At 29.3% G+C, this 10,810-nt stretch overlaps 1 protein-coding gene across 3 annotated transcripts in view; it reads left to right on the plus strand.

Moving 5' to 3' along the window:
• Nucleotides 1-10,810, plus strand: part of LOC105134935 (UPF0481 protein At3g47200-like) — a 19,071-nt gene that overhangs the window by 6,207 nt on the left and 2,054 nt on the right. The gene's annotated exons all lie outside the window — the stretch shown is intronic.

Below are 10,810 nucleotides of genomic sequence, written 5' to 3' on the forward strand. Positions count from 1 at the left end.
TGAACAAAACCGGACATTGCACAAGCAGTGGGAGCAGTTAGTCGATACATGGCAAATCCTGGTAGAGAGCATTGGAATACTATTAAGAGGATCTTGAGATACATCAAGGGTACCTCAGATGCTGCATTATGTTATGGAGGATCAGAATTTACTATCAGAGGTTATGTTGATTCAGATTTTGCTGGTGACCTTGAGAAAAGGAAGTCCACTACAGGCTATGTGTTCATAATTGCAGGAGGAGCTGTGAGCTGGGTTTCTAAACTTCAGACTGTTGTAGCGTTATCCACAACAGAAGCTGAGTACATGGCAGCTACACAAGCTTGTAAAGAAGCAATATGGATGAAGAAACTTATGGAGGAGCTTGGGCACAAACAAGAGAATATTCTTTTGTATTATGATAGTCGAAGTGCCTTGCATATTGCAAGGAGTCCAGCGTTTCATTCGAGAACAAAACACATAGATGTTCAATATCACTTTGTTCGTGAAGTGGTGGAAGATGGAAGTGTGGATTTTCAAAAGATTCACACAAAGGAAAACCCAGCAGATGCTTTAACGAAACCGGTTAACACTGATAAGTATATATGGTGCAAATCCTTTTATGGCTTAGCAGAAACATAAACAGCATGAAGATGGCAAGTATAGAAAGGATAAAAGAAGCACAAATGATCAAGTGTGAAGACTTGCTTAAATCATCAAAGTCTTCAAGTGGGAGAATGTGAAAGCAAGTTGGCACAGCCAGCTTGGTCAAAAATAATGGGCACCAATTCGGTGCCACTTGCAGCACCAATTGGTGCCACCTAACCTTGTTATTGTCTTTTGCAAGATAAAGGCAAGGATTCTTGCCTATAAATAGGCAGTGTATCCTTACCTCATTTGCACAACTCAAGAGAGAAAATTGAGAGCAAGTAGAGAGAAAGAAGAGAGGGTGAAGAGAGAGTATCCCATAAAATTGTGAGATATTTGTGAGATAGTAAGTGAGGTATTTTCTTCTATTATTAGAGAAATTTTAATTGTTCTCCTATTAGTAGAGAGAGGTTGTAATTCCTACATTACTTAGTAAACTCCTTCTATATTTGCTTGTGGACGTAGCCCAATTGGGTGAACCACGTAAATTTTTGTGTGTTCCATTTCTCATTCTATCCTGTCTCTTATCTTTTATCTTGTCGGGTTTGCATGCTAGTATCCTAACAGATAGGGTTGTCCAAAACCTCATTCAGGAGCTAAACAGGGATCCTACTTCCCATCCCCACTACTCATGGGTTAATCAACTATTGTGTAGAAAAGGAAAGATAGTGGTTGGTCGCAATGTGATTCTTCAGACTAAACTCATTGCCTTGTACCATGACTCAGTCGTAGGACGCCATTCAGAAGCTACAGTCACTGCCAAGTGGCTCATGGGTACTACTAGAAGGGGCAACAGAAACATGTCAGACAATATGTTAGGGACTGCCCTATTTGTTAATTGAACAAGTCAGAAAACACTTGCACACCAGGATTGTTGCAACCACTTCCTATACCTCAAGCCTCATTCATTGATATTAGCATGAATTTTGTAGAAGGGTTGCCTAAATCTGAAGGCAAGGAGATTATCCTTGTGGTAATTGACAGATTCAGTAAATACGTGCATTTCATAGCCATTCCCCATCCTTATACTGCAAGTGTTGTGGTTATAATTTTTCTTGATAATATCTACAAACTACATGGCCTACCCGCAACTAGTGTAAGTGACAGAGATGTTTTTTTGAGTTTTTTCTGGAAGGAACTCTTCGCCAAACAAGGAGTAAAATTGTTTTACTCCACCGCCTACCATCCCAAGTCAGATGGTCAATTGGAGGTGGTCAATAAATGTCTAGAGAACTACTTACATTGCATGATAGGGACTTCACCAACTCAATAGGCCAAGTAGCTACTATTAGCTAAATGATGGTACAACACTAACTACCATACGGCTGCAAAATTTACTCCCTACAAAATTATTTATGGTTACCCTCCCCCCTACATATTCCCTACATCCCAAGGGATTCTCCAGTCGAAGTAGAAGATGAATTTCTGTCAAAAAAGGAACACATGTTATGGAATATTAAGAAAAATTTACAGGGTGTCCAAAACAGGATGGTCCAATTAGCAAACAAGCATAGAAGTGAGAGATCATTTGTAATAGGAGATCTGGTATATGTCAAATTGCAACCTTACAGACAGAGAACTCTAGCTCATAGACAGTCCTAGAAATTGGCTTCAAAATACTACGGTCCCTATGAAATTTTAGCAAGAATTGGTACCGTGGCCCATAAGCTAAAGCTATCCGACTCTGCAACCATCCATCTAGTGTTCCATGTGTCTCTATTAAAAAAGAAGGTGGGGAATAGGGAGGACTCTCCGCACTGCCTACCCTACCAGCTGAACTCATTCTCCACCCATAAGCTATATTGGAGCGATGAATGGTCAAGAGAAACCATCAAGCAGCCACTCAAATGCTCATCCACTAGACTGATCTCCCACCCACTGAAGCCACATGGGAATTTGCTGATGATTTGGCTTGACAATTTCCTTAATTTGACCTTGAGACAAGTTCCATTTGAAGAAAGGGCAATTGTTGCAAGGAGAGAATTGATAAGTAATCTCTAAGGGAGGAAATTCAATTAAACTAATAAGTCAAACGGTGCGTTTTGAGCATTGGAGTTACAATCAATGCTATGCGTTTTAATTCAAGTGTTAAGACGTGTATAGGAGACGAAACTCTAAAGCTTTAAGAAGGGAAAAAGATGTTATATATAGTGCGTTCTGTTTTAGCAGGAGACATGAGATTACAATGATATATCGAATTCCATAGTTTTTCGAAAACTCCCTCTCTCTCTCTCTTCCTTTTCCCTCTGTTTCTTGCCCTACTCGACCTGTGTATTTCCCTCTCTTACCTTCCATTATCATCGTCTTCTTATTCATTACATTCTTTGTTGGGTCTATTACAGTCAGTGATCCTTTGTCATAACTGATTGCTCCAACATCTCAGATCGAAGCACAATTTTCTACATAAACTGAACTTTAATTTAGAAAGAAACGAAAAATAAATGAATAGACAGGAGTGGGTGAGAGTAATTACAGTTAAGACTTCCTTCATAGTGATCGAGGCATAAGACGCCGCCATGGTTACTGATTAGATCGACGGCTCAGAGTGTGCTTATCATATCTGTGATTGAAATTGAACCGTCGACTTGAGAATCAACAACGTTGAGGGTTCAAAACGCTGCAAGATTTAAAGCAGATAAAACCCTAAAATATTCCCTCTGAATCAAAAGAAAGGAAAGAGAGATCTAAAGAGAGGAGTGGGGAGGGAGAAGGGTGTGTCACTGTTGGTATAATAGACTGGTACGAATGAAAAGGAAATGGAATGTGAATTACTATAGTGCAGTGCGATGGCCTGATTTTTAAAATGATTTTTTTTAATATATAAAAATAATATATTTTTATTTTAAAAAAATTATTTTTCATATTAATATATCAAAATAATTTCAAAATATAAAAAACTAATTTCAAATAAGAAAATTTAAAAAATCACGAAATACAAATTTAAAAACATCATACCCTTAACCAGTTTAAAAAAAAAGTACAGATTAAAAAAAAAACTTGCTTAACGAAAGACAGATGTGTTAAGCTGTGTGTTTTGATGCCTTAAAATGCAATCAGAGATTATTCTTTTATTGACGCAAGATTCAGGCCTTACCCCGTAAGTTACCCATGAGTTCATGGCCCGGCCCCTCTAGCTTTCACCTTTGGCTTGTGCGCGCGTGTGGTGCTTGAAAATATGCAGGTGTTAATGAAGCATGAATCCAAATAGAAATTGGTTAAAAATTTATTTTTTATTTTTTTAGTTTGTTTTATTGTATTAATATTAAAAATAAATTTTAAAAAATAAAAAATGTTTTAAAAACTAATCCTTACCATACTTAAAAATAATTCAAAAAATAAATCATGTTCATAAGATTTTGATACTGACCATCTTGATGGCATGGTCTCGTCCTGCCCACCAGTATCTAAACGTGCATAAACGCATCAAAAACATAAAAACAAACCGTGCTCGAGGATTGGAAGAGAAGGCATCTCCGTTTTACTTTCTACGTTGGTATGATTGATCTGTGACGACAGCCTTCAGCGCAATAGATGCACAAAACGTCGTTTGGCTAGGCCATGTACAATAATTCTAAAAAAAAACAAAAATGTTCCTGTACAAAGATTCGTCAAAAAAAGGCAAAAAGATTGCTATACTTTTTCTAGATATGCTGCTTTATGACCTGGACACTTGTATTCAATTGAAATTGAGCCAGTAAAGGCTTGTAATTGATCTACTTGATGTTTTTTTTGGGTGGTTGTTTATTAAAATGTTTTTTATTTTAATAATATATATAAATAATATTTTTTTATTTTAAAAAAATTATATTTAATATCTAAATCATTTGAAAAGATAAAAAACAAATACTTTTCTTCAAAATGCAAAACCGAACGAATTTTGAGACCACGGGCAGAGCTGCTGCAAACATTAAATGTAACAGTATCCTCCTGCACAAAGTTCACGTAAGATTTTTTATAAATTTTGTACTAGTAAAAGTAAAAGTTTGTATGATTATTAATTTTAAAATTTTTTGAATTAAATTAGATATTTACTATTCAGTTTTATCTCAACAATTATAAATATTAAAATTAATTATAAAAAATTAAAAATAAAATTATATCATTGACATATCAAGTTTCAAATAGTAAGTGTTATATTTTGATACTAAAAGTATCCATTTAATAACATTAAAAAGCCTGATAAAAAGTTCATTTATCATTATTTTCACTTAATTTATTACACAATATAAACTTATATTTATAAACACTCAAAAAAAGAGAATTTAGTATATTTTACATGTCACATAGAAATATTTTCTTTTTCTCATTTATTTAGAAACTATATTAACACCTTGTATATCTAAAAAAGTCAAGGTGTTAACTGACCTCCTTCCATGTTTATATAAAAAGTGAAGGAGATAGCATCTTTTTTCTTTTCATTAGTTTACCCCTTTTTTTTTTGTTATTGTTTTCTTAATTTAGGTTTAATTAGATCATTAATACGTGTTATGATGTAAGTTAAGTCAAATTTTTCTTGAAAATAAACAAATATTTAGATATTACTAATGGTTTTTTAGTGAAAAAATCATATGGGGTTGACTCGATGTGACCCGGTTGATGTTGTGCGTCCAAAAATAACCCAAATGACAATTAAAAACATAATTTGAATAAAAAAAATTAAGATGATATCTTTTTTAATATTAAAATAATAACATTTTGGATTGACTTGGGTCAATCTTGATTAACATGTCAAATCTACATCCCGGTTTATAAGACTATGATATCTCCATAGAAAACAACTCAAATAAATTATAAAACTTAATTTTCAATTAACCTCATGTTAAATAATAAAATAAAAAATAAAAAAAAAACAATCTAATTTAACCCGGATTAACTTGTCAAATTCATCATTTTGGTTATAAGACTAAAATAATCTCATAAAAAACAAATCACAACAAATTATAAAGTTCAATTCTCAATCAATCATATCAGATATAATGTTAAACGATAAAATTTATATAAATTTTAATTTAAAAAATAACACAAAAAATAAGTCAAGTCAATATAGGTTAACTCATTAAACATTATTCTCGGGTCATGAGACTGAGATAATCTCATAAAAATCAAAATGAAATAAATCATGAAGTCTAATTCTTAATCAAACACAATATTAAATGATAAAATTAAGGAAAATCAATTTTTTTTAAAAAAAGAAAAAACATCTAAATTAATTGGATTAACCTACCAAACTCGCAACCCGGGTCATGAGATGAGGACAAACTAATAAAAAAAATCCAATGTTGAAGGACATGAGACTAAGATAATCATCTTAAAAAGAAAATAAATAAAAAATAACTTGATTTAACTTGGGTTAAAATGCCAAAACTCGTGAACCTGCTTATGAGACCAAGATATTCCCATAGAAAATAAATCAAAATATATTATGAAACTCAATTTTCAACTAACCCAATATTGAATGATAAAATTAAAAAAATCAATTAAAAAAATAAAAATAACATGAGTTAACCCATTAAGTACTATTCTTGTGTTATGAGACTAGAATAACCTAATAGAAAGTAAATAAAATAAATAATAAAATCTAATTCTAATTAACTCAATATTAAAGGATGAAACTCAAAAAAAAAAAGTGAAATAACTAGAAAAAACACTAGACAACCAGATTAACCTACCAAACCTATAATTTGTATCATGAAATTGAGATAACCCAATTAAAAATATATATATATATATAATATTAAAGAGCTAAATTTAAAAAAAAAACATTGATTAAAAAATCAAAGAAAAAAATAAAAGCAAAAGTGTTGTTATAGAACCACACTAAAACTTGTGGAGAAAATATTATTCATTGCTGTAACATTTTTCCCATATGTTTTAGTATATTACTAGTTAAATAACTCGCGCGATGCCGTGAGTCAATTTTTTTGCATAAAAAATATCAAAAAAGTTAAGAATTAAAAGTGTTAGGTCTTTTTGCAAGGCTATACCCAAGAGTCTTGGGTTTGGCTACAACGTCTGATCCAAGAATAATATTTATAATATTAACAATAACATTAAACTTGCATGACTCAAGTTTAAGTGGGTTTGATTGCAATATCAAACCCAATACCCTTGGAGTGGGTCTGACTGCAAGGTCGTAACATAAAAGTATGATAATTAAATAGATTAGTTAAAAAAACATAGGAAAAAAAAACAACATGAAAAAAATAACTACTGAAAAAAAAATGAATTAAATGAGTTAACCCTTCAAACCAGATTAATCCGTCAAACCTTGAATTGACGGGTTACCCATAATTAACTAGGCCTACCAGTCAAACCCTGGAATCCATGTCATAAATGTTTGATAACTAAATAAAAAAATATTTAACATTAACAAACTAAATTAAATGAAAAAATTAATTAAAAAGAAAAAAACAAAAATAAATAAATGGCATCAACCTCTTCACTATAGACTGCACTATGCAGTGCACAGTCAAAAGCATAAAAAAGAAAAAAAAAGAAAAAAAAACGCTAACTGGGATAAAAGACAAAAAAACCTATAGGAAGAAAAAACTAATAAAGAAAAAGGAAAAAAATCTAAATTAACTGGGTAACCCATCAAACCTGAGATCTGTGTCATGAAAGTCTGATAACTAAATAGAAAGCAATTTAATATCAACAAACTGAATTAAAAAAATTAAAAAGGAAAAAACAAAGAAGAAAAAACCTATACGAAGCAAAAATACTAATGAAGAAAAAGAAAAAAAATCTAAATTAACTGGGTTAACCTGTCAAACATGAGATCTGTGTCATGAAAGTCTTATAACTAAATAGATAAAAATTTAACATAAACAAACCAAATTAAAAGAAAAAATAAAAGACATCAATCTTTTCACTGTGGAGTACATTATGCAGTTCACAGTTAAGGGCATAAAACCAAAAAAAAAAACCAAAGGCATCAATCAATAAATAAATAGAAAAAAATTAACATTAATAAACTAAATTAAACAAAAAAATATTAATTAAAAAAAACATATAAGAAGAAAAAAACTAATGAACAAAAAGGAAAAAAATCTAAATTAACTCGGTTAATCTGTCAAACCTGCGATCCGTGTCATGAAAGTTTGATAACTAAATAGAAAAAAATTTAATATCAACAAACTAAATTAAAAAAATTAATTAAAAAAATGAGGCATCAGCATTTTCACCGTGGACTGCACTATGCAGTCCACCGTGAAAGGCATAAAAAGAAAAGAAAAAACTAAAACTAAAGGCATCAACCTTTTCATTGTAAACTGCATACAATATTAAATGATGAAATTGGAAGAAAAAACTAATGAAGAAAAAGAAAAAAATCTGAATCAACATGGTTAACCCACCAAATCAGGTTAACCCGTCAAACCTATGATCCGTGTCATGAAAGTGTGATAACTAAATAGAAAACAAATTTAATATTAATAAACTAAATTAAAAAAAAAGATTAATTAAAAAGAAAAAAGCAAAGAGCAAAAAACCCACAGGAAGAAAAAGATATTGAAGAAAAAGAAAAAAAATATGAATTAACTGGGTTAACCCATCAAATCTGGGATACATGGCATAAAATTCTGATAATTAAATAGAAAAATTTTAATATTAAGAAATTAAATTAAAAAAATAAAAAAATAAAGCAAAAGGCCAAAAAATCTAAAGGCATCAACTTTTTTACTGTAAACTACACTTTGCAGTCCACAGTAAAAGGCTTAAAAAGGAAAAGAGAAAGGACAAAAAAGGCATATGCCACGGGTAAATTTTTTTCTTGCGTAAAAAATATAAAAAAGGCTAAGATCTAAAAATATTAGGTCTTTTTGCAAAGATATACTCAAAAGCATGGGGTCTAACTGCAACGCGTGATCCAAGAATAATATTTATAATATTATTAATAATATTAAACTTGACTCAAGTTTAAATGATCTAGCTGCAATATTAAACCCAAAAGCCTTGGATGTGGGTTTGGCTACAAGATCGTGGCATAAAAGTGTGATAATTAAATAGATTAATTAAAAAACAAAGAAAAAAAACCAACATGAAGAAAAAGATTAATGAAGAAAAAGAAGAAAATCTGAATTAACTAGATTGACCCTTCAAACTAAGTTAACCCGTCAAACTTGGGATTCACGTTATAAAAGTTTGATAACTAAATAGAAAAAAAAAATTGACAGGTTAACCATGAATTAACTGGGTAACCTGTCAAATTAGGTTAACCCGTCAAACTTGGGGTATGTGTCATGAAAGTTTAATAACTAAATAGAAAGAAATTTAACATTAACAAATTAAACTAAACAAAAAAATTAATTAAAAAGAAAAGAAACTCTGGATTAACTCGTCAAACCAGGTTAACCCGTTAAACCAGAGATCCGTGTCATTAAAGTATAATAACTAGATAAAAAATTAACATTAACAAACTAAATTAAATAAAAAAATTTATTAAAAGAAAAAACAAAAAAATAGACGGGTTAACCTAGAATTAATTTGGTTAACCTGTGAAATCAAGTTAACCCGTGAAACCTGGGATATATGTCATGAAAGTCTAATAATTAAATAGAAAAAAATTTAACATCAACAAATAAAAATAAAAAGGAAATAATTAAAAAGAAAAGAAACAAAAAAAAATCCAGGTTAACTCGTCAAACCAAGTTAACATGTTAAACCTGGAATTCGCGCCATGAAATTCTGAGAACTAAATTAAAAAAAAATAACATTAACAAACTAAATTAAACAAAAAAAAATTATTAAAAGAAAAGGAAAAGAAAAGAAAGAAGCAAAAAAAAAAACCAAAAGGCATAAAAAAAACAGTTCAAAAAATGAAAAAGAAAAAAAAAGACACCTCAGCTTAAAACAAAAAAAAAAAGAGGAAAAAAAAAGAGATAGCTCAGCTTTTCATTGTGAACTGCACTGTGCAGTGCACAATAAAACACTGAGCAATTTTAGTTTATTAGATAATTAATAAAATCGAGGGTTTCGTTGTGGATTGGATAATTTTTTTAATATAAAAAGTTATATTCAAGTGTTTTTAACATGTTTTCTAATAAAAACTTAACATGAATTTAAAGTATAATGTATATGGATATTTTTTGAAGTACTATACGGTGATATATTGAATGATATTTGTTTTTCAAATATTGAGCTGATAATATATTAGATCGATTTAGGTTAACTTTTTAAATTTGTAATTTATGTCAACTCTATAAAAAATAAATTAAAATATATTATAAAATATTATAATTGTTAATAAAATTATATGTCTATTAATAAAAACAATTATATTTTGAATTAAACTAGATATCTACTATTTAGTTTTATCTTAACAGCTAAAAATATTAAAATTAATTACAAAAATTAAAAGAAATAATATCATTGACATATTAAGTTTCAAATAGCAAGTGTTAGATTTTGATATTATAAGTATCCATTTAATAGCATTAAAAAGCCTAATAAAGAGCTCATCCCCCATAATATTCACTTAATTTATTACACACTATAAACCCATATTTATAAACACTTAAAGAGCGGGTATTTTTTTTTAATATAAAACAAATATATTTTTTTATTTATTTACAAACTACACCATGTCCATATAAAAAGCGAAAGAGCTACTGTTAACTCACCTTCTACCATGTCCATATAAAAAGATAGTGTTTATTTTTAATTTTATTATTGGGTTTGACATTACAATTAAATTCAATGCTCTTGAATCTGAAGTTGTAGTCAAACTAATCGCTTTTAAGTTTTAGATTTTTATAATATTTTAAAATATAAGCCTGCGACGTAACGCTGGTGACCTAACTAGTTAAAAGACTATTTGAGAGCATAATAGCTACTTTTTTTCATTTAAAAAAATATTAAATTAATTAATTTTATTACTTTTTAGTTATTTTGAAATGATAATGTAAAAAATTAAAAAAAATATTTTTAATAAAAAATATTTTTAAAAAAATATCATATGCTAAATATAACTTTTTTTTTTAGGGATGTTTGAAATCATGTTTTTTAAAAATTTTAAAAAAATTAAAATTTTATTTTATTTTTTTATATTGTTTTGATGTGCTGAAGTCAGAAATTAGTTTTAAAAATAAAAAAAATATTTTTAATATATTTTTAAATAAAAATTACTTTAAAAAATGAACAGCTATAGAAACCCCACCTGATAATAATATTGATTTGTTGTTGAGCT

Source organism: Populus euphratica, unplaced genomic scaffold (assembly GCF_000495115.2).
Source record: "Populus euphratica unplaced genomic scaffold, PopEup_1.0 scaffold57.1, whole genome shotgun sequence".
NCBI classification, from domain to species: domain Eukaryota; kingdom Viridiplantae; phylum Streptophyta; class Magnoliopsida; order Malpighiales; family Salicaceae; genus Populus; species Populus euphratica.